The sequence below is a fragment of the Dendropsophus ebraccatus genome, chromosome 15, assembly GCF_027789765.1.
Source record: "Dendropsophus ebraccatus isolate aDenEbr1 chromosome 15, aDenEbr1.pat, whole genome shotgun sequence".
Classification (NCBI taxonomy): Eukaryota; Metazoa; Chordata; class Amphibia; order Anura; family Hylidae; genus Dendropsophus; species Dendropsophus ebraccatus.
Window position 1 is genome coordinate 36,663,607 of NC_091468.1, and position 23,424 is coordinate 36,687,030.

Consider the following 23,424-nt stretch of genomic DNA (forward strand, 5'->3'; position numbering starts at 1 on the left):
CAGATATTTATATTAAATAAAGATAGATAGATAGATAGATAGATAGATAGATAGATAGATAGATAGATGGATGATACAGGCATCCATATTGTAGGAATCTGCAGTGTAACAGGGCTCGGTCCAGGCTCCTCCACGTGTGCTAAGCCATGTCACTTGTGGTTTTCTGCATTGAAAGGATTACCTTACAATGTGCCAAACAAGAACTGCATTGCTCAAGTACATTACTGTATAATACTACATCCAATAATAGTACAACTATTGACTTCCCCATAAACATTTCTCAGCATTGCATTACTTAAATACACAATACGTGCCCCAATCCCTGGCGTACAAGTAGGAAAAGATACATCCAGTCATTGTGAAATGGCTACAATATGTAGGTATTGAGAATTAGTGGCATGTAACAGTCAGGGAGCAGAAGATACTATGGTGTAAGCAACAGCTGGGCCAGGGTATGGAGAAATCTGTTGTTTGACACATGCAGAAATGAATGAATTCCACCTTGGCTCCTGTACTGGGATATGAGGAAATGAGGCAGAGCCCTGATGTAGCGGTGTAGGGAATAGTCTGCGGTGTATAAGACAAACTTACCCAGAGATACTACTGTACAGTCTAATGGTAAGCAGGGTAGCCCCATAATGACATTGCCCTGTATGCGATACACAACCAATAACTTCTTATATACCCAAGACTACATACATACATACTTTAGGGTAACCTATTTGATGCCCATTATGCTGAACTCTCATCCATCATATTAAAATGACAGATCAATTAAAGCATCCAGTCAATATATATCGGATCCTTTTGACAATTTCATCCGAAATTTAACCCATTTTAGCCAGAATGGCCCTTTTTTTGTCAGAATATCTTCCGGTGTGTATCTGGTACCCATACATTATAAGGAATATGAGCTAGTCCTAAAGATGGAGCCTCCACTATACCCCTCTGCAGCACATTACTGAGCACTGCAGTTCTGCCTGGCAAGCAACAGGTTAAGAGTTATAAGCAGGAGAGATAAAGGGTATTGCTGAAAACTGAAAGCACAAGACCTGGCAGAAGTAAGGGATCGGCAGCTGTATCCTCAGCCCGTCATCTGTTCCTCCTGAGAAAGTGACAAGACCTAGGAGGCTCCAGTGTCCTCACTTGTCCATAGACATGCAGGCTGCAGCATGGAGGCTAATCCTAGAGCATGCTGCCCGTCTCCTGCAGTACTGTCACAATACCTGCCAGACAGCATGACTAGGAATGACCAACTCAACCATGAGAGGAAGGGAGGGAGGAAGAGAGAGGAATCAGGGACACATGTCTCCAGTCAGAATAACCCACCTCCAGCCACAGCACACATGCACATTATCCCTCCAGGGAGCACACACACTCCTCACCTCCTCCTACTGAGGCACCAAAGCTACAAATCCATCTCTCCTATTCACACAACCTATTGCAGGAGGGGAGGGGGGACCTAACCCTTCCATTGCTGGGGGTGGGGACAACCAGCAACGCACTGCGGGCAACTGGCACCACAGGGGTTAAATATCCTGTGCCTGGGATAGTGTGAGGGACTACTACCAGATATCCCCTATCTGTGCTAAGCCTGCATGCACATAACATGATGCACTAACAATATAGTAATAATCTAACAAATGGGGGAAAATACAAAGATATCAATGTACAATAGTAACTGGCACAGGAAATGCCCATTGCCTTCTACTCTACAGAGGCAGTGCTGGAGAGATGCATGGGCTGGGGGTCTCCATCCCTCACACACTACAGGTAGGGGCATGGATGGAACTTACATACAAATGTATCTATATATATATCAACACACAGATAGGAAACATTGATAATAATACATATATGTAAGTATAGGGCACAGAGAGATACAGACAGGTCACTATAAGTACAATAGATATTATAGTATCTATAGTCAGCTATGGAGGAGATGCTCTGCAGCACAATACAGTACAATGGATATTATACACATAGATGTAATAATAATAATAATGATAGTAATAGTCAGCTATGAAGGAGATGCTCTGCAGCAGCACAGTACACTAGATATTATACCCATAGATGTAATAATAATAATAATAATAATAATAATAATAATAATAATAATAATAATGATATTAATAATCTAATAGTTAGCTATGGTGGAGATGCTCTGCAGCAGCACAGTACACTAGATATTATACCCATAGATGTAATATTAGTAATGATAGTAATAATCTAATAGTCAGCTATGGAGGAGATGCTCTGCAGCACAATACAGTACAATGGATATTATACACATAGATGTAATAATAGTAATAGTAATAATTAGCTATGAAGGAGATGCTCTGCAGCAGCACAGTACACTAGCTATTATACGCATAGATGTAATAATAATAGTAATGGTCAGCTATGGAGGAGATGCTCTGCAGCAGCACAGTACACTAGATAAGATGCTCTGCAGCAGCACAGTACACTAGATAAGATGCTCTGCAGCAGCACAGTACACTAGATAAGATGCTCTGCAGCAGCACAGTACAATGTGCAGTGACTGAAAGTTCGGGGGATCCCGGTGCTGCAGCAGCGTGCGGTAAGGATGGATCAATGAGCCGCACAGCTTACCGGCCGGGCACGGGCATGAGGGCAGCTCCGGGCACCCTGAGGGGCATGAGGGCAGCTCCGGGCACCCTGAGGGGCATGAGGGCAGCTCCCGCCATACTGAGGGGCATGAGGGCAGCTCCGGGCACACTGAGGGGCATGAGGGCAGCTCCGGGCACGGACATGAGGGCAGCTCCGGGCACACTGAGGGGCATGAGGGCAGCTCCGGGCACACTGAGGGGCATGAGGGCAGCTCCGGGCACACTGAGGGGCATGAGGGCAGCTCCGGGCACACTGAGGGGCATGAGGGCAGCCCCGGGCACACTGAGGGGCATGAGGGCTGCTCCGGGCACACTGAGGGGCATGAGGGCAGCTCCCGGCATACTGAGGGGCATGAGGGCAGCTCCGGGCACGGACATGAGGGCAGCTCCGGGCACACTGAGGGGCATGAGGGCAGCTCCGGGCACACTGAAGGGCACCACAAGCCCCTTTTCCCTTTCATTAATGCAGCAGTAATCGCATTAGGCGCCTAATCTGCACAGTCGTCAGGATGAGTGGCAGCAGAGGAGGAATATTCTCCACTACTACACACAGCACGTCCATGGCTACTCCATAGCGATGGCAATGAGCATGGCATACCTTGTAGTGTAGAGTCCAGGGTGTGTGACAGCAGGAGCTTCCCTCACATCCACCTTTATATAGGTCCAGATCAGGAAGAAGCCGCCTTGACCAGAGGGGATAGAGTCCTTGCAGAGACTGCCATGCAGAGCCCACAGCTAGCAGCAGAGAGAGGAGGCAGCACACTCACACACAGGCGCACACTCACACACTGCTGCTGCTGCTGCTGCTCTTCTCCTCATCCTCCTCCTCTCACACACTTTCCTGGATCCTCAGGAGTAGTTGCTCTGCCTCTGCCTCCCTCCCTGTGCTTTCCCCCCAGCTGTCTGGGCTGCTTGGGAATATTTTCCGATTTCCTCTGGATTGTGAGTGAGGGACTCAGGCTTTGCAGTGCATCATGGCTGGGAGCCAGCCCTCTTATCACCATCCAGACACTCCCACCCCATTGATCACACTTACACCATTGCTCCAAGTTACAGATCCCCTCACATTTCAGCAGTTTTAGTCAAAGAAGAAAAAGTAACAGTCTCTTCTCCCTCCTGTGAACAATAACTCATTTTACATCTGTATGAAGAGCATTCCTATCCCATTTAAAGGCCTTACAATAGCTATGGATAGAGCTGTGCCTAAAGAACATCTCTAGATTGGGGGAGCAGTGACATTAAAGGGGTTGCTTGGAGAATTGGCGGACATACCACTTGTGCAGTCGGTTCAGCTGCACAGGGGCCCAGGCCAGCAGAGGGGCCCTTCAGGCTCGGACTCTGAGCCTCAGCCACGGCGCATAGGTGATATGTATTGTCCATCCACCCATATACCAGGTGCCTGATAAGATGTCCTGCCACCAACAGCCGCGGTGTGCCCCGCATACTGCACTCGTCTATTGAATGTGAGCCACGCTCCTGCCCTACCTCGGGAAGCGTGCACCAATGACATCACCTGGTGGTCGTACATTGGCGATCGCGGCATTGGGCATCCTGATTACCTGGAGGATCACTGGGGGGTCAGGTGCGATATTGTGTGTGGGATTTTGGGATTTGGTAGTGTATAGGGATGGGGGTCAGCCAGGATGGGTAGTGTGTGGGGATGGGGGTCAGCCAGGATGGGTAGTGTGTGAGTATAGTGGGAAGCCAGGATGGGTAGTGTGTAGGGATGGGGGTAGCCAGGATGGGTAGTGTGTAGGGATGGGGGCAGCCAGGATGGGTAGGGTGTAGGGATGGGGGTCAGCCAGGATGGGTAGTGTGTAGGGATGGGGGCAGCCAGGATGGGTAGTGTGTAGGGATGGGGGTCAGCCAGGATGGGTATTGTGTGAGTGTATGGGCAGTCAGGATGGGTAGTGTGTGAGTAAGGGGGCAGCCAGGATGGGTAGTGTTTAGGGATGGGGGTCAATGGAATGACGGACGTCTGATGCACACTCAAAATAATGATCATGATTCATGACAATTATTTTGGATGTCTATAGCAAAGAGTGGACGTTATTTTTTAGTTACACACAGTTTTTTTTTTTCACCGTCCTTTCACCGTATTTTTTTTTTAATTAAATGGCTTTTCAATTAAAGACACACCCAAAGGGCAATCAGTCCACCTAAACTAGAATAATGTACCTATATAATGTATCTATATATATATATATATATATATATATATATATATACACACACAGATAGGAAACATTGATAATAATAATACATATATGTAAGTATAGGGCACAGAGAGATATACAGACAGGTCACTATAACAATCTACAGTACAATAGATATTATAGTATCTATAGTCAGCTATGGAGGAGATGCTCTGCAGCACAATACAGTACAATGGATATTATACACATAGATGTAATAATAATGATAGTAATAGTCAGCTATGGAGAAGGTGCTCTGCAGCAGCACAATACACTAGATATTATACACATAGATGTAATAATAATAGAAATAGATGGATAGTGTGTAGGGATGGGGGTCAGCCGGGATGGGTAGTGTGTGAGTATGGGGGCAGCCAGGATGGGTAGTGTGTAAGTAAGGGGGCAGCCAGGATGGGTAGTGTGTAGGGATGGGGGTCAATGGAATGACGGACATCTGATGCACACTCAAAATAATGATCATGACAATTATTTTTGGATGTCTATTGCAAAGAATGGACATTATTTTTTTAGTTACACACAGTTTTTCTTTTTTCACCATCCTTTCACCGTATTTTTTTTTTAATTCAATGGCTTTTCAATTAAAGACACACCCAAAGGGCAATCAGTCCACCTAAACTAGAATAATGTACCAACAGCCGTCATTGCACTGACAGACGGACAGAGAGCAAAAAAACACTAAAAAGACACTATTTTAAACTCAAAATAAAAGACATAATTTTAAACAGGGAGAACACAATATTGTGTAAACATTGACTGAAATGCTGCAGATGTGTTGTGGATTTGCTGAGGATCGCTCGCACTATTACACACACCGACAGCGAGCAAGGAAGAGTGGGCAAAAGCCGGGGCGGCAGCAGAAAGGCTGTCTGGGTAATTGTCAGATTGTCGGGGCAGCCCATAGGAGACAGCGGCAGTCTGCTGCCGCCACTCCTAATGCACAGAGCGACGGCCACAGATCGTTGCAAGGCTGGCCATTGGCGTTTCAGCCTGTTGAAAGACAACGATCAGCCGACATAGTGCATGTCGTCTGATCATTCTCTTCTATTACACAAAACATTTATCAGCCGTATCGGCCAAATACAGACGATAATGGCTTTGTGTGATAGGGCTTTAAATGGCAGATTGATTTCTGCATTGCTTTGTGGCCTGGGTTCAGTGTCTTTTGATGATGTAAAGACACTGAAAAAAGGAAAAAAGGAAAAATGGCAGCAACTTTTGTCATTTGTCACATTATTTCCTGATAGCAAAAAAAAATAGTGTAAATTGCCATTCATGGCCATCCAAAATTTCTCGTGTAAGGTCAGCTTAACCGTTTGTCAGGAACACTGAAATAAATTATCAATGTCTTACCAGAGAGTGATGCTAAATGTCAGTCTGATCCTCTAGGGTAAGACTGTACAGCCAGAATAGGAGCTCCTGAGTCACCCAAGCAACATGCATGCTCAGCCGAGCATGCCGAGCACTGAGGGGACAGGAATGATAGCTGTCCGTCAATAATGCTGACAACTATCTTATGTCTATAACTGTATATGGAATAAACACATAATATAACATACAGGGATTATTGGGGTGTTTAGGCCCCATTCTTAAATGGTCAGGACTGTATTCAGAGTTCATGCTGCCTTAGACACTCTCAGTCCATTATTGTTCACTTATGGGGCTCTGGTGTCCTGAGTTTCACTGAGACCAGTTTTACACAACCTTTTGACCTGTGGTCCTTTGATGCCCAGCCGATACATTTGTGTAAAACACACCGAGCCCTGAATCCTGTATATAGCTCTGGGAATTTTCTTACCCATCTCAGTCCCAAGAACACCTGTAGGCCACATTCAGGTGACTATAACATGGCTGAATCTTAGCATCAACAAGAAATAAGACAAAATTAACCTTAGATTATTATAGAAGTCTGTGGTTACCTAAGTCCTGGTTTTAAACACATAACACGGTAGCAAAAATAAGTCAATCTGAATATGGCCATAGACTGTGCCAAGGGGTATATTGAAGATTTTGCATAGATATAAGCATGCACATGTCACTGCTGATACACGTGGATGCACTGTTCCCCTTGTAATAGATAATTAGATAATGCAACTAACCAGCACGCTATAAATATAAATGATACTTTATACCACCATACAGTATAAGAATATACCACCATACTTACATGACCGGTTATATACAGTACATACTAATAATGTGTCATACAGTACTGATAAATACCTTCATAAGAGTAAAAAAAAAGCTGCGGTATTCGGAAAAATATATTTTCACTGAGCGCCATCAATAATAGTGAATGTCCAACAATTGGCCTCTCACTCATGAACAGCGCCAAGTAGAGATGAGCGAAGCGAATCTGATTAATTCCATTTCTTAGAGAATCGAGCATTGAATTTGCTTTGTAGCGATATGCAAATTCGCCAAATTCGTCAAATTCGCTAAACATGGTGGCTGCACAAGTTATCTTACAGTACTGTGTTTTGTCGGGGCAAGGGATTATCTATAATCCCTAGCGTCCGTCCAATCACCTGAAGGCCCCACTGTGATCTCACCAAACCCCCCCCTCCCCCTCTATATAAGGTGATTGGCTTCCTGGAGGCGGCCAGTCACTTGTGTATTGTGGAGAGTAGGTTTCAGCAGGTAGTTAGTGCAGGGAGAGAAATACAGAGAGATAGGGACAGAGAGGAGAGGATGGTGTATTGTAGGTGGTTTTCTGTGGGAGCAGTGAAGTCATTATGCAGTATACCAAGTGACTTGTTCATTATACAAAGTCACTGGGTGCTGGTTGTGCATTATAGAAAGTTACAGTGAACACAGTGTCCATCTTAATACCTCACTGGCTGCTCATTTACCAATGTCCACTGCTGTCCTGGGAGAACATTGATATTATGCTGCTGATCCACCAACGTCCACTACTGTCCGTGGTGGAAATTGAATGATTGACAGGCTGATTGACATTTTTTTTTAAATTGAAATTTTTCAATTTTGACACTGTCACAGCAACAGCTGTTAAAAAAAAATCCGTAGCTACTATAGTTTGCCTGTTTTAATGAGATTTGTTTGTATGGTATTTGCAAATATTCACAAAACGAATTTCCGAGTGATTTGCTCATCTCTTGTGCCAAGAATTATTGGTTTCTTTGCTGCATCCATTGGCTGATGAATGCTTTGTTACCATACTGTACATATTAAATCCAAATTTAGGGTAAACTCACACGGGCGTATCCGCAGCGGATTTAACGCTGCAAACTTGCAGCTAAATCCGCAGCGGATCCCTCCCCTGTGAATTTCAATGTGATTACATACTGGCTGCGGGATTGTCATCCTACTGCCAGTATGTAAGTGCCGGCCCCATTTACCCCCGCCGCTCCGGATAATACATTACCCGCACCACGATCCGGCCGCGTCTGAGGCTCCTGGAGGTCCCGCACAGCCAATCAGTGCACGACATTGTATATACACTATGCAATACACAGGATAGGATCTGTGTGAGTGGGGCGAGGTTGGCAATGACAGTTCACAGGCTTTACTGGTGTAAAAGTCCAAAGTTGCCTTTATTTAGTCCAAAGATAAGAAGTGGTCATAAAGTTGTACAAGCACTTCAACATATGACACGAGCAATAGAAAACAGAAAATATACACCTGCTTGTCTGGGCTCTTACTAAACATAACCTATGTATACACTCAATGGGAGAGCTTTATCAAACATGGTGTAAAGTAAAACTGGCTCAGTTGCCCCTAGCAACCAGATTCCACCTTTCTTTGCTCACAGACTCTTTGGAAAATGAAAGGTGGAATCTGATTGGTTGCTAGGGGCAACTGAGACAGTTTTACTTTACACCATGTTTGATAAAGCTCTCCCTATAAGATGTAAAGCATCCATATGGTCAGACTTCCCCTTACCAGCTCCATGTGGCTTCTTTGCTTGCAGTCTGAAGTCATTTCATCATATTTATAGACCAGTCATAGCCCAGCACAATTACCTGAGTATGCTTGTAGGCAAACTAGAAAATGTACATTAGAGGGAGAGGTGAAAGTAGCCCCCAGTGATTGCAATTGTGACCATTGTCCAAGAGCCAGAGGCTCATAAGCCCCCTTACCAACCTAAAATGTTGCTAGACAATGGGATTGATGTCCAGGGCCTATGCCTGAGATTACAAGCACATTGCTCTAAGCTGCTGTCTAGCAGCCACTATGTAGATTGGAATAGAAACTTTACCCTTTAAAGGGGTAGTCCACCCAAAAAATTTTTCTTTCAGATCAACTGCTGCCATGAAGTGACAGAGATTTGTAATTTACTTCTATTAAAAAATCTCAAGCCTTCCAGTACTTATCAGCTGCTGTATGCCCAACAGGAAGTTGTATTATTTCCAGTCTGGAGAGCAGGAGGGGTTTTCTATGGGGATTTGCTCCTGCTTTGGACAGTTCCTGACATGGACAGAGGAGGCAAGAGAGAGTGCTGGGTCAGACAGGAAAGAAAACACTACTTCCTGCTGGACATACAGCAGCTAATAAGTACTGGAAGACTTAAGATTTTTTAATAGAAGTGAATTACAAATCTCTGGCACTTTATGGCACCAGTTGATTTGAAAGAAAAAATTTTTGGGTGGACTACCCCTTTAATACTTTATTGCCTGACACCACATGGCATGCAGCTGTATGCCCCCTGACCCCTCCTTCTGTCTCTTCAGTAGTGCCTAGAATTGTTTGAAATAATACTAGGATTCATAGGTGATAAATGAAGGGGCTCTTGTTACATTTTCTGGGCTGATGTATTATCTATAGAGCTCTTGTCACATCTATTCGGTTCTTGTAACATGTTTTGGACTCTTGTAACATTTGTTGGATCTTGCCCCAAATGTTGGGCTCTTGTAACATCTATTGGGCCCTTGGAGCATTTGCTGTGTTTGCTACATGTACTGGACTCTTGTAACCAACTATTGTGTTATTGTTATATCTGTTGGCTTCCTGTAAGGGTAAGTTCACACTACGGAGTCCCACCTGCTATGTCTTCGTATAAACCCGAACATACGGCATCAGATTCCCGCTGTCTGCCCCCTCCGTGGAGCAGGTGGATACAGCGGGAGGACCGCCTGGAAAACTGGGATACAGCCTATGGCTATGGCTGTATCCCAGTTTTCCAGGCGGTCCTCCCGCTGGATCCGCCCGCTGCACAGAGCGGGCAGACAGTGGGAATCATTACCGAGAGTTCGGGTTCGTATGAACCCGAACCGAACTCGGTTCGGACCATCCCTAGTTATATACTATACACTGTTTAACACACACATACACACACACACACCCATACACTGTATACTACATATGCAATCACCTGCACTACACACAGCCCACACATGTACACTATATATTGTATGTAGAAACCTGTCACTCATTGACAGATGGGCAGTGACAGCAGTGTGAATATTATCAGCAGGACCAGTGCCCTCTTCAGTTCAGACATAGGGATTTATAAAAAGGAATTTAACAGCATAAAGTTCACTACTATACATTGCCTTCAGAGGGTGGCGTAACCTGCTGGCAAAGTTACGAGCTGAACTTTCTGCATGTTCAGGTTCGTCTAAACAAGAACGCTAGTTATTTTACTCCTGTTGGTTGGAGTTGGATGCAGCCCTAGGAAATCCTAAAAACCATAGATACAGCCTATGGCCTATGGCTGTATCCATGTTTTTTTAGGACTCCCTAGGGCTGCATCCAACTTCTCCAGCCACTGGTAGTCAAATGCTGCAGGGTGTTCAGGTTCAAATGAGCCCAAATGCACGGTAGGTTCGTTCATTACTATCCATAAGCCTTAAGGGGAATGCGTCATCAGCAAATGACTTATTGTTGAAATAATGTTTTTATGTTAAAAACTTTTTTTTTGGGGGGGGGATTTTTCTCATTTTCAATTTTTCTATCTATATTTTAAAATAACCCTAAAATCTTGCAGTTTTTATTCTCACCACTGGGGCTCAACCTAAGCTGAGACTTCATATTCTGCCTGGTCTGTGCCCCCAGTGTGACAATCTCCCCTCTGTGACGCGACTCCATTGATTCTAATTGGCGTCACAGGGGAAGGGGTTTCATCACACTGGGAGCTGTTGGGCCCACATCCAGTGCTTCATGTCTGGCTGGGGCTTGGTAATAGGCCATCGCGATGCGCGGGAACCCAATGGCAGGTCAAAAAAAGGACTGCGGCATTGGCATCAACATAGCCCAATAGGGTTCTCAAAGCTCATTCGCACAGTAATTTTTTTTAACATTATTATTATCTCTAGTAAGCCAATTTATATTTATGGCAGTAACGGCCACAATGTAGAACACAGGTGTCAAACTCAGGCTCTCCAGCTATAGCAAAACTAGTATTTTTGCTTTTGGCTATGCAGGCATGATGGGTATTGTAGTTTTGGAACAGCTGGAGGGTCTGAGCTTGACACCCCTGATGCAGAAGAAACTAAATAAAGTGAAAGCATTGTATCCCAAGTGATCAGCAGATTTGTTATTTCTTGGAAACACAAATCTTAGTTCTGCATTATCCTGTATCACTTTGGTGGCTAGTTTATGGAGGATAAACGAACAGAACAGTCATGAGAGACAAAACTAATGTGCCTGTTTTGTTTCTTATAGTTCAGATATTTCTCCTAGTGAATTGCTCATTTAACCCTAATTTACCTATTACATAATATCAAAAAATCGGTGTCATCCCCACTATAAGATAATCTATTGTGGTCGAGGACATAGCTAAAGGTGTGTGGGCCCAGTGCAAAAGCTCAGCTAAGTCTCCTTCATGTCTATTATCTTAAAGATTTGCTGGTTCCAAAGGTGTCTGGTAGTGGCTTCCCCCCTCTTTCCTTGCACATGCATGAGTGCTCAATTATATGAGGCGGTACAACATTACTATCTGGCTGAGGCTCAAACAGAACCAGTGGGGTGCAAAGTAACAGGACCCTGGAGGCTTATGTAGGAGTGCTGTCCCCTGCTGCAGCCATTGCTCATTTCTAAATAAAATACTAATGGTAATATTAGACAAAGTGATTTTTCATTTTCTCCAATAGACAATAAACTAGTACAAACGAGTGCTTTTGCGAAATCCTGCGCCAATCAAGTTGGTTATTCACCATAATATACAGAATAATAGTCGTTAGTTACAATCGCAATTAAGATCGTTTGTATAATCTAGTATACGAACTACGAATATGCAAAAAAGGGGTCCGTGGAGCCTCAGTTACGAGTCTCAAAATACGGGAATAGCCAGATATCCCTCTCTCCAGAGAAGGAAGCCCATTGCCAAGGGGTGCCTCCTAGTGGGGAGAGCACCAAACCACCCTGATACGTAGTCCCTCAGGTCTTCACTCTGTTGCGAGCTTTGGGACCTAAATAGGGAAACACCACTCTGTGGCGAGTATAACGACATAAGACAAGGGTTACCAAGGCTAGGCATCCATCCACAGACTGCAGTTTTGGGGTATTTGCCCCTCGTCAGTGTGGAGCAGGATTCTGGCTACTGGGGCAATGATAAATAGACCAACAAAACACAACAATTACTGAACTCAGGGAGAGCAGTGAAAAATTCCAATGGAGTACTCATTTACAAGTCTCCATTGATTGTCCCACACAAAATTTGAATATGCAAAAAAGGGGTCCGTGGAGCCTCAGTTACGAGTCTCAAAACACGGGAATAGCCAGATATCCCTCTCTCCAGAGAAGGAAGCCCATTGCCAAGGGGTGCCTCCTAGTGGGGAGAGCACCAAACCACCCTGATACGTAGTCCCTCAGGTCCTCACTCACTAGTATACAAACTAGCGTAAATTCCCATCATGCCTGGACAGTCAAAGGCCATCCAGGCATGATGGGAATTGTAGTTTTGCTACAGCTGGAGGGCCGAAGGTTCCCCATCCCTGCTGTAATGCTTATCCTGACCATAGCTTTGATTAGTAAAAAGTTATCTATATAATTAAGAGTTAAAAATTATCTATTTGTAACCCTTTTTTTTTCGACAGCATGGGCAGATACCATTGTTGTCAGCTACATATAGGGGGATATTTATTAAAGGGTGTAAATTTTAGACTGGTGCAAACTACCCACAGCAACCAATCACAGCTCAGCTTTAGGCAGTGCTGAAAGGAAAGAGGAACTGTGATTGGTTGCTGTGGGCAGTTTGCACCAGTCTAAATTTTACACCCTTTGATAAATTTCCCCCATAGTGTCCTAACAAATGGGGAGGAGAGGGTTTACACTCTTACATCTCTTCTCTGATCCTGCCTATGCAGCCTTTTGTTTTATTACTTTATTCCTCTAACCTCTTTAGCTGCTCCTGTCAGTGCTGCTACACTGAATTTTAGCAGGTCTGGAATAAGCAGTCAATCTTAACAAGGTGCAATGCCTCTGGGTCCCCCTGATTTATGGGATAGGTATTCCATATCAGGTCAGTGGGGTTTCCGACAACGGCACCTACGCCGATAGGCTGTTTGCCAGAGCAGTGGTGCTGCCATGCACGGTGAAACATTGTTCTAGTGACCATTGTGGGTTACCTCAGCTCCCATTCATTTTACTAAGGAGCTTAAATAGGCACTGGCCTTTCAACAAACTTTGCATAGATCAATAGTACAAGTGAATATAAGAAACTTTGTAGTATAGTCTTGTTTATACCCTATAGCTAGCTTAGGGATCAAATAACAAATAATACATGTCTATGGAGGGGGTAGGAAGATGGGGGTGGGAATGCCTGTGGGTACATGACATAAAGCATGGTCGGAAGCTACTGGTTTCCAACATGTTATGGATGTAGCAATGTGTTGTGGTTACTTTTTAATGGAAACCACAAGGCAGATGTGAACAGAGACTGAGTGACAGCAAGATGCTATATCCTTTTGTACTTCACATCTACTACAATATACTGTCAGCATCAATCACCATTCATGTATCCTGCAATGTCTTCAGAAGTCAATGTTATTTCTTGTAGCAGTCAGGTAACAGCTTTCACGGGATCACCTTGATTTAGCCATCTTTGAACTGTGTTCAGTTCTGATTTCTTAGTAATATACCATGTGTTTGCATGATTGTCAGAAAAAAACACGAAAAAAAATCTCCCTATTTGCTGATAGACAGACTTTTATCACGTAGCATGTACCCCCACTATTATCTGCCTTCTGACATAGGGCCCTATTACACAGAGCAATAATCGGCTGAATCAGGCCGATTCGGGTGATTACCGCTCCCTGTAATAGAGACAACAATCATCGGCTGATCGTTGCTTTAGGTTTGGACCTAAAATCGACGGCCGCCGACAATGTCCATGCAGCCATTACTGCCCGATTATAATCTAATAGGTCCAGTAATCGATTGCAAATCTATCAAATCGGCGTTTGTTTACTAAAGTAATCGGACCATAGTGCAGCCGATGTAATAGGACCCTTAGAGTATAGCAAGGGTGGAGGGTCATTGATCTGGGGGGTCAGTGATCTCTGAACCAGGTTATCTGGAAGAATTGAAGTACGTACATGTAGAACTTATAAGCTGTATAAACTATGAATCATGCAGTCCATTTATAAAGGATTATAATTTTTTTTTTTTTCTCCTCCTCGTAGATTGGGTGGGTTGGGAGGGAGGGAAGGGTGGGAGACGGGTGGGTCGGGAATAATGTGTATGTATACTTTGTTTGTTTGTTTTTGCATTGGCCAGTTATGTGTCTGGCTTTTGGTTCTTTTTTCCTTTGTGTAAAATATAAAGATATTTAAAAAAAAATAAAAAAATAAAGGATTATAATTTCCATGTGATTTTTTTTCTTTTTCCATAATGTTATAGTTCATGGGTCTCCAAACTACGGCTCTCCAGCTGTTGCAAAACCACCATTCCCATCATGCCCGGACAGCTAAAGCTTTGGATTTGGCTGTCCAGGCATGATGGGAAATGTAGTATTGCAACAGCTGGAGGGCCGCAGTTTGGAGACCCATGTTATAGCTGGTACCCTAGTGTCTGATAAACGCTAAGAGGTTTTGTAATATCCACAACCAATGCAATGGGGTGTAAGCGAAGAACATCACAGATGGGGATCCATACTAAGAACCCTCTTTATAAGCCACAACAGAGAGGACGTCTGGACCAGCAGCTCCAATCTTAGTAGCTGTCATGAATCACTGCACAGAAAGGCCTGTCTGGCCCTGAGTTCCCCCTGCAAAACCAGTTGTATGTCAGAAGCACCATTAGAAGATCCCAAGGTGATCAGCTGATTTTCCCAGGGCCACATTTAAAAATGGGGTTGTCTCTAATGAGATATTCCCAGGATTATTTTTTCTGCCCACTGGAACATAAGGAAAACATGAACATTATGTCGGAGATTGTTAATGCATGCAGAAATGGCCAACAGAACAGTTTTTAATGTCAGTCTGAATATGTCAGAGCCCAAATGAAGGCTTTAAAGTCATCCAGTGAAATGTCCCCTGCCGCTCAGGTCAGGAAGGGGCTGAATTCATTTTCCTGAAAGCATTGGAGGCTATAAAAACCTGTCAAAAATAGTAATTCGAGTGAAGGACGGTACTTGATGGTGGTAATATATATTTTGGAATATGGAATGCACTGGGTAACACTTCTTATAAGCCACCATTCCATGATTAACTATTTATCAGCCTAGTGCTCAGGAAGGATGGAATAGAATGACATTTCATTTATAAACAGGAATTGTATGTATATTTATATTGTATTTGTATGTTTATGTTAAATTTTTATATTTACTGTATATTGTATTTGTATACTTATATTGAATTTTTATATGTATATTATACCTGTATTTTTAGTTTCTATTTTAAATTTCTATTGTATTTGTATTTTTGTATTCAATTTTTATATTTATATTGTATCTGTATTTTTGTATTGAATTTTTATTTTTATGTTGTATTTGTATTTTTATATTGAATATTTATATTCAAATTGTATTTATATATTGAATTTTTATATTTATATTGTATTTGTATTTGTATATTTTTATCTATATTTTGATATGGTATTTTATATTTATATTGTATTTGTAATTTTTTTTAGCGCTGACACTGTCCACATGTTGCTCAAAACATTCAATTATATTATATGTAAGTAGGAATCTTTACCAATTTCCTTTTATAAGGCTGAATTTATAGTATGCCATAACAGAGGGTTCTTTACTAATTGTTACTTTAGTGCTGGTCATTCAAATTAATTCCCATTTTCCCATTCACTATCATATAACATCATTTACTGATCGGTGGGATCTTGCTGCATGGACCCCCCCAGAGTTGGTTGAAGAAGCTGATAATCGTTCAGTGTAAACACAGCATTACACTACGTTATTATTTCATGTTCGACACTCACACGTCTGTATTTTTGACTGTAATTACGGATCTGCAATAACGGACAAAGTATAGTCCTACAGAAACGGAGCTGTGATTTGGCCATGGTCCAATGTGCAAAAATACTGACATGCCCTGGTGCAGCATGGGCACACTAATAGAAGTCTTTGGGATTGTTTGTAACTTGTGGAGGTAACGTCTGCTAGTACGCATATGCAATACGGATCTAGCTAGTGCCATCATTTTGACAATTTCTCCTTTTTACTTTCCACTTTTACAGATCCACAAAAAATATGAATTAATGCGAACGCGTTATGGAGGCATTTTTGTGGTTCGCAGACAAATACACAGACACAATATCTAGTCCGCAAAAAAAAAGGAACAAGTGAATGAAGCCATTTGCCTACAGACCTATAGATGATCTAATGCAGGGCATAACTAAAAATGGCTGGGCCTCATAGCAAATTTCATCTCCCCCCCCCCCGACTGACCACAAACTCATTAAGTGTAGTCATAACCTTTAACATTTAACTGCAAATGGTTGTCAGGAGCGCTACAGTTAAAGGGACATTTGCAGCACCCAGGAGGCCACTTGGCCACCGGGTGCTGCAAATGATGACGTCTCGGGAGCCCAGTGTATTGCAGGAGTGGGCCACCAGGCCCCCTGATGTGGTGGGCCCCGTAGCAGCAGCTATGGCTGCTATAGTGGTAGTTACGCCCCTGATCTAATGTGTATAACAAAGTCCTTCCACACAGGTTTATTATGGATGCAGGCCTGACCGCTATCAGTTTGGGTCATTTGTGACTGTAACATAGATGTGAATATGTATCTATGATAAGCCTGTGTGAGGCGCCCCTAAGCTGGAGAATTTTAACCCATCAGATCCCTTGCTTCTCTGTGTCAATCAAAGTTACTCTAAGTATTTAGACGCCTCTTATCTTTTTCTCTCCCACTAAAATAGTGGTCGGCTGTATGTGTATATACAGTATATTTATGGGGAAGTCAAAGAAAATAAGTGTCAGCTAAACAATCATTGATTCAACTACACTGAAGGCTAAGGATGGTGTATGGTTGCACAAGAATGGTACCTGTTAAAGTATTGTATTGTGCAGATATTTATTCCTAGAATCAATGTGACATCCAGTGCAGCACACCATGAAAACCTTGGCACGTCGCGGCACAGTGATCATATAGTGTGCTACCGGTGCCATATTATATGCATAAACCCCTAGGCTTATGTGCAGAATATGAATTGAAAGAACCACTCCATATATTATATGATTTTATACTTATAATACATATATTGGTGGGGCTATAGGGAATGGCATTTAACAATGAGATTTTCCCATTTTTCATAAATGGTTTCAGACATTTCCCACAGTAGAAGGGGCTTCATTCACGCAGGGATGTGTGTGCTGCCAAGTGAAGCATGAGGGGAGCATATAAAAGGCTGGAGATCACAGCCATAATTTTCCTATGGCATACAACTGTTAGACCATGAAATGAACTAAGCTCTTAATGACAAGAGTAGGGCCAGATTCAATATACAGCTTGTGGGGGTTGGACCGGTGCACTGGTATATGACCCTCTCCAACTTATTCAGATGACCTAATTGATCGACGCAATTCACAGATTTGTTTGTTCTGCTGATCTCCTATGCCATAAAATACAATTGGAGAATCAATCCGCTGGTTTTGATTTACCAAAATGAACCTCAAACATGTCGAATCAATTCGCTCAATGTATTCGTATAGTAGATGGATCACAAATCTACTCATAAATTGGCCAAATGCAAAGCAGCAATGTGGTGTAACATAATCCCGGAATGGCGCAGCAATTTGTTTTTATGTTTATTATATATGCTTGATACCTAATGCAAGTAATGTAGGCTGAACATTAAAGCGAATCTGTACTCACTAACAACTCCTCCCCCTAACCCCAAACCAGTGGTACCGTTCTTCCGTTGACAGTAAATCCTTCTAGATTGTATGATTCAAAATCTGCCAGGTGCTGTGGATGGGATGCCTCTCCTCCTTCTTCCTCCTACCCCTTTGACTTTATTTCGACCCCCTGGGCTACATTTCTCCTATGTAGCCCTAGTTACAATACTGCGCATGCATCAGAGTGATTTAAACTGGCGCAGATACACTATAACGGCAAAGCTTCTTGTTCTAGGCTACCATGTCAGCGTGTCAGCACAGGGCTTACCTGGGCAAGTGTCGGGGCGCACAGCGTCTCTAGGGGCCCAGAGAGGGAGAGTGGCCCAGTGTTCAGCCCACTCTCTGTAGTGCAGGGTGAGCAATCTGGTAACATGACCTAAAGGTCCTCAACCTTAGAGCTGTAAGTGCTGTGTGTCAGTATCAGTCAGTGTCAGTCAGCCAGTTTGTGTCGGTCAGTCAGTCAGTGTCTGTGTCAATGTGTGTTTGTTTATGTTAGTGGTGTCTTAGGTAATTATGCATAGTGGATTGATGATGGGAGCATATTGGATAGATGAGAGGCCCACTAAGGGTCTGTTGCCCAAGGGCTCGCAAACCTGGAGCCAGCCCTGGTCTACGCTATCTTCACCAGCGTTGGTGACCTTTTATTTGTTTGGTGAAGGTGCTGTTAGAGTTATTGGCTCTACTTTGCAGTCACTCTCAGAGTGCCGCATTAGTGACAGATCACGAAAACTGGTGAAGACCAACACCAAGTGTAGAGGTGAAGCTCTAGAGCAATGGTACAAAATATGGTATATTATATGATATACACTACTTATACATATACACTACACAGTATTTATACACTTACATTTATACATTAACTAGAAAATGTACCCGGCGCTGCCCAGGTATAAAGTGTCAGTGTGTTAATTAGATTTGTTCTAAAGTGCCCAGGAGGCCAATCTAAAGGTATTGTTTCATCAGTGGAATTAGTGTATACCTGTAGTGCATAGTTGGAGGGGTTCTGTATACCTACAGTGTATAGTTTTTAGGGGTCCCACATATCTGTAGTGCATAGTTGGGGGGTGGGGGGGGGCTGTATACCTATAGTGTATAGTTGGGGGAGTCCTGTATACCTGTAGTGTTTAGTTGGGGGGAGAGGGGCTGTATACCTGTAGTGTATAGTTGAGGGAGGTCCTGTACACCAGTAGTGTATAGTTGGGGGGGCTGTATACCTGTACTGTATAGTTTGGGAAGTCCTGTATACTTGCAGTGTATAGTTGGTGAAGGTCCTGTATACCTGTACTGTATAGTTCGCGGGTCCTCTATACCTGTAGTAAATAGTTGGTGCTGTATACCTGTAATGTATAGTTGGTGGAGGTTTTGTATACCTGTAGTTTATAGTTTGAGGGTCCTGGATACCTGTAGTGTATAGTTGGTGGAGGTCTTGTATACCTGTAGTATATAGTTCGGGGGTCCTGTATATCTGTAGTGTATAGTTTGAGGGTCCTGTATACCTGTAGTATGTAGTTGGTGGAGGTCCTGTATACATGTAGTGTAAAGTTTGGGGGGCCTGTATACCTGTAGTGTATAGTTTGGGGTTCTGTATACCTGTAGTATAGAGCTGGTGGAGGTGCTGTGGCAGTGTTATCCAGTCACAGTATGGTGGTATTGGTCAGGTCTGGTATGGCAGTGTTATCCAGTCACAGTTTGGTGGTATTGGTCAGGTCTGGTATGGTGGTGTTATCCAGTCACAGTATGGCGGTATTGGTCAGGCTTGGTGTGGCGGTGTTAAATGTGATGTCTGGAGCTATTACCTACCAATCCTGATGCTAATTGGTGAGTAAGGATGGGGCGTCCTCAGGTTTAGTGCTTAGGGCAGCAGCAGCTGGTAATACTGCCCTGTATACATGTACTGTATAGTAGGAGTAGGGGGCCCTGTATACCTGTAATGTCCTGTATATACATGTACTGTATAGATGGAGTAGGGGGTCTACCACTTATATCTGTGGATCTATTGTGAGGCAGCTTCCCTAGCAACCACAACTCCCTGTGAAAATGAAAGCAGTAATCCTATTGGTTGCTAAGGCTCCCAACTGCCGTTTTCTCTGGGCAGCTGCAGCTAATTATGTGTGTGCAGTGTGGAGATTTTCCAATTCATCTCTATGGGGTGCCATTCCTCCCCCTCCCCTCCTGTACATCTGGCGGGGACGGGACCTTCGCTAAAACCTTCCCGGGCACCCATTGTATCTGTGTGCCAAATTTGGGGTCAACGATTCAGGCGTTTGGAAGTCTATATGGGACAGACGGACAGACAGACAGACAGACTTTCATTTCTATGATATTGATTAAAATAATAATAAGACTTTGTGCTCTGTATAGAGATTTAGAAGAATTGTCCTGGGTGAACAACCTCTTTCAATATGTAAGGTTTTTGCATTGCCAAACAATTGCAAAGAATATGACTCAATCTGGAGGACCCATTGTCTCCATTAATAGGTATAGTGTAATGCTTTATGTCCTCTGGAATATAGTTGTAACTGTAAACCTAAGCATTGGCAGCACTAATAAGGGTTGTAAAAACGTCTTAATGGGATAGCTCTGTCGCACAGAATTATTTGCGCAACTGACATGAAATGCCCAGGTGGAAAGGCTCCTCTTTCATCCCCTATAGCAATGTACTATATATATATATATATATATATATATATATATATATATATATACATATATATATATATATATATATATATATATATATAAAATATATATATATATATACAGTATATATATATATATATATATATATATATATATATATATATAAAATATAATAGATAGATTTGTCAGATATATGTTAAAAATGATGTTATATGTTTAAAGAATATTGTATTTTTTTTCTTTTTTATTGTATTCGGTTTAAAGAGGAGAAATAATCCAGGATAGAGGTTTTAGGAGAAAAACATTATAACTAGTGTTTGTCTTACAGTGGAAATCAATACACAGATGCTGCGCACCAGGATCAATAGTATTTTAGAAACCTTTGACCAATATTGCAGTTTGTCTTTCAGCTATTTTGTGAAGGTCATTTCTTCATGTATATTATATCCTACAAGAGAAGTTTGGTGGAATCTACTGGAAGAATTTTTGCTATTCTCAAATAGTGGAATTGTCTATGAGAACAATAGACATCTGCTGTAGGAGGTTCGAATGATAAGACCATCTGTATACAGAAAATGAGGCATTTAAGGGCTTCTCAGGGACGTTAACATTGATGGCCTATCCATCAGATTCCAATGAATAGATTATGCTGTAGTACTAGAGGCAGTTGCCGAGTCAGCAGTTTTAGACACCAACTTACTTTCCAATTTGTGACCATTTTTATGCTTTTTGTTCTAAGTACATAGGAAAAATCATATATATTACAGCGGAGTAGTTGATACAGTTGTATTATAACTCTTTAAAGGGATTATTCAGGATTAGAAAAAACACAGCGACCTACTTGCCAAAACAACACCACCTCTGTCCTTTGGGTTGGGTGTGGTATTACAGTTCTGCCCCATCTACTTCAATGGAACTGAGCTGCAAATCCAAAGCCTAATTTTGCATTATTGTTTTATAAATTAAGTCAAGTCAACCTATTAAGCTAACTATGGATTGTCTGTATTCCACATTCACTTCTTATATAAGAGCAGGATTAAGTCTATATGGATATACCCCTTGAGAGAGGCTGTATTCAAAACTGTATATATTATAGAGACAGACTACTGTATGCATCTGCTATGGGCCCTTGAAAAAAGGGGGTCCAAACCAAATTGATTCTTTTGGTACTGGTTAAAACCCCCTCCACACACAGAGCCGCAATGTCAGTAAATAGAGGAATGGGGTATTGATCAAGAGGTCATGAAGAGCAAGGGAAATGATTAACAATCCTTACTGATGGTGCTGGTGAGAGAACGAGGGAACAACAAAATCTTCTCAAGAAGTATACTTTTAGAATTTGCATATAAGTGTTCAAAGGAAAAATCAGGATTCTGCATGATATTGGGTCATGCAAATGTCAAATACTTTAACAACACTTGAAATATTTCGACATAATTAAAACTGACATGACTAGGAAAAAAGAGAGGGAGCAGGGAAAGGCAGACTGAAAGAAAAATAATCTATCCATCCGCGGACTGTAGCCATTGAGTCCAGTCAAAGAAATGATTCTGTGGGCCCGACATCCACCTTGGCTACTTCTCATTTTATCACAAACTTTGTGAGTGTCTTCTCTTCAGTTACTCATTTTTGTAGGTGCAGAAAATATAGAAGCAAGTCTATGGAAGTTATATCCATAAAATAAATAGACAGAGGTGCAAGCGTCTTGAAAGTGTTACTCTGGCGACGTTTTTCTCTTTCAAATCAACTGATATCAGAAAGTATTATCGATTTGTAATTTACTTCTATTTAAAAATCTCAAGTCTTCCAGTACTTATCAGCTGCTGTATGTCCTGCAGGAAGTTGTGTATTCTTTGTAGTCTGACACAGTGCTCTCTGCTGACATCTTTGTCCATTTCAGGAACTGTCTAGAGGCGCAACATCCCAATAAAAAGCCTCTCCTGCTCTGGACAGTTCCTGCCACACACCGAGGTGGCAGCAGAGAGTACTTAAAGATAGAGTAAATTACAAATCTATATAACTTTCTGACACCAGTTGATTTGAAAGTTTTTTTCCACTGGAGTACCCCTTTAGGTGTATACTTAAAGGGATATTCCAGAGTCCAGATGAAAAACTTGACACTAGGCTACAGGGAGATTACACACAAATCAATACTAATGAACTTTGCATTGTGTCTGACTTCCTGTCTCCCAACCTATACTGATTCATATACAAAAAGTTTACTCTCCTTTAATGCCTAGTGCTTCAAATAAGCATGTGCAATCATACTTTCAAATTGTCAGCTCTTTTTGTATACAAAATTACCCCTTTAAATACAGATTGATGGCTGGATGACCATAAAACTAAAGATGCACATACAAAGCTTGACTGGAGCAACTAATGTATGTTTGTGAGGAAGTCAGGAAGAATCCCTGCCAGCTGGATAAGCCTTTCACCTACAGTTATTTAATGGGTACGGGTCCCTTTTGTTAAGGGCTTTAAAGCAAATCTGTACCCACAATCTGACCCCCCCAAACCACTTGTATCTTCGGATAGCTGCTTTAAATCCAAGATCTGTCCTGGGGTCCGTTCAGCAGGTGATGCAGTTATTGTCCTAAAAATAACTTTTAATCCAGCAGTGCTGTGTCTAATGGCCGGGGCTTACATTAGTATATGCATTAGGCTGGCACAACCTCTCTGTCC

At 42.5% G+C, this 23,424-nt stretch overlaps 1 protein-coding gene across 7 annotated transcripts in view; it reads right to left on the bottom strand.

Annotated features, from left to right (window-relative positions):
* The window catches only part of LOC138774439 (sodium/calcium exchanger 1), a 275,568-nt gene extending 267,249 nt beyond the window's left edge, over nt 1-8,319 (bottom strand). For 4 of the 7 annotated variants that reach the window (XM_069955309.1, XM_069955308.1, XM_069955307.1 and 1 more), the window contains exon 1: nt 3,229-3,476. The gene's annotated coding sequence lies outside the window, so the exon portion shown is untranslated. Of the gene's footprint in view, nt 1-1,052; nt 1,210-1,329; nt 1,351-3,228; nt 3,477-8,228 lie in introns of those variants that run through there. The other 3 variants (XM_069955305.1, XM_069955306.1, XM_069955304.1) reach the window with 3 other exon arrangements.
* Nucleotides 8,320-23,424: the final 15,105 nt, after the last annotated feature.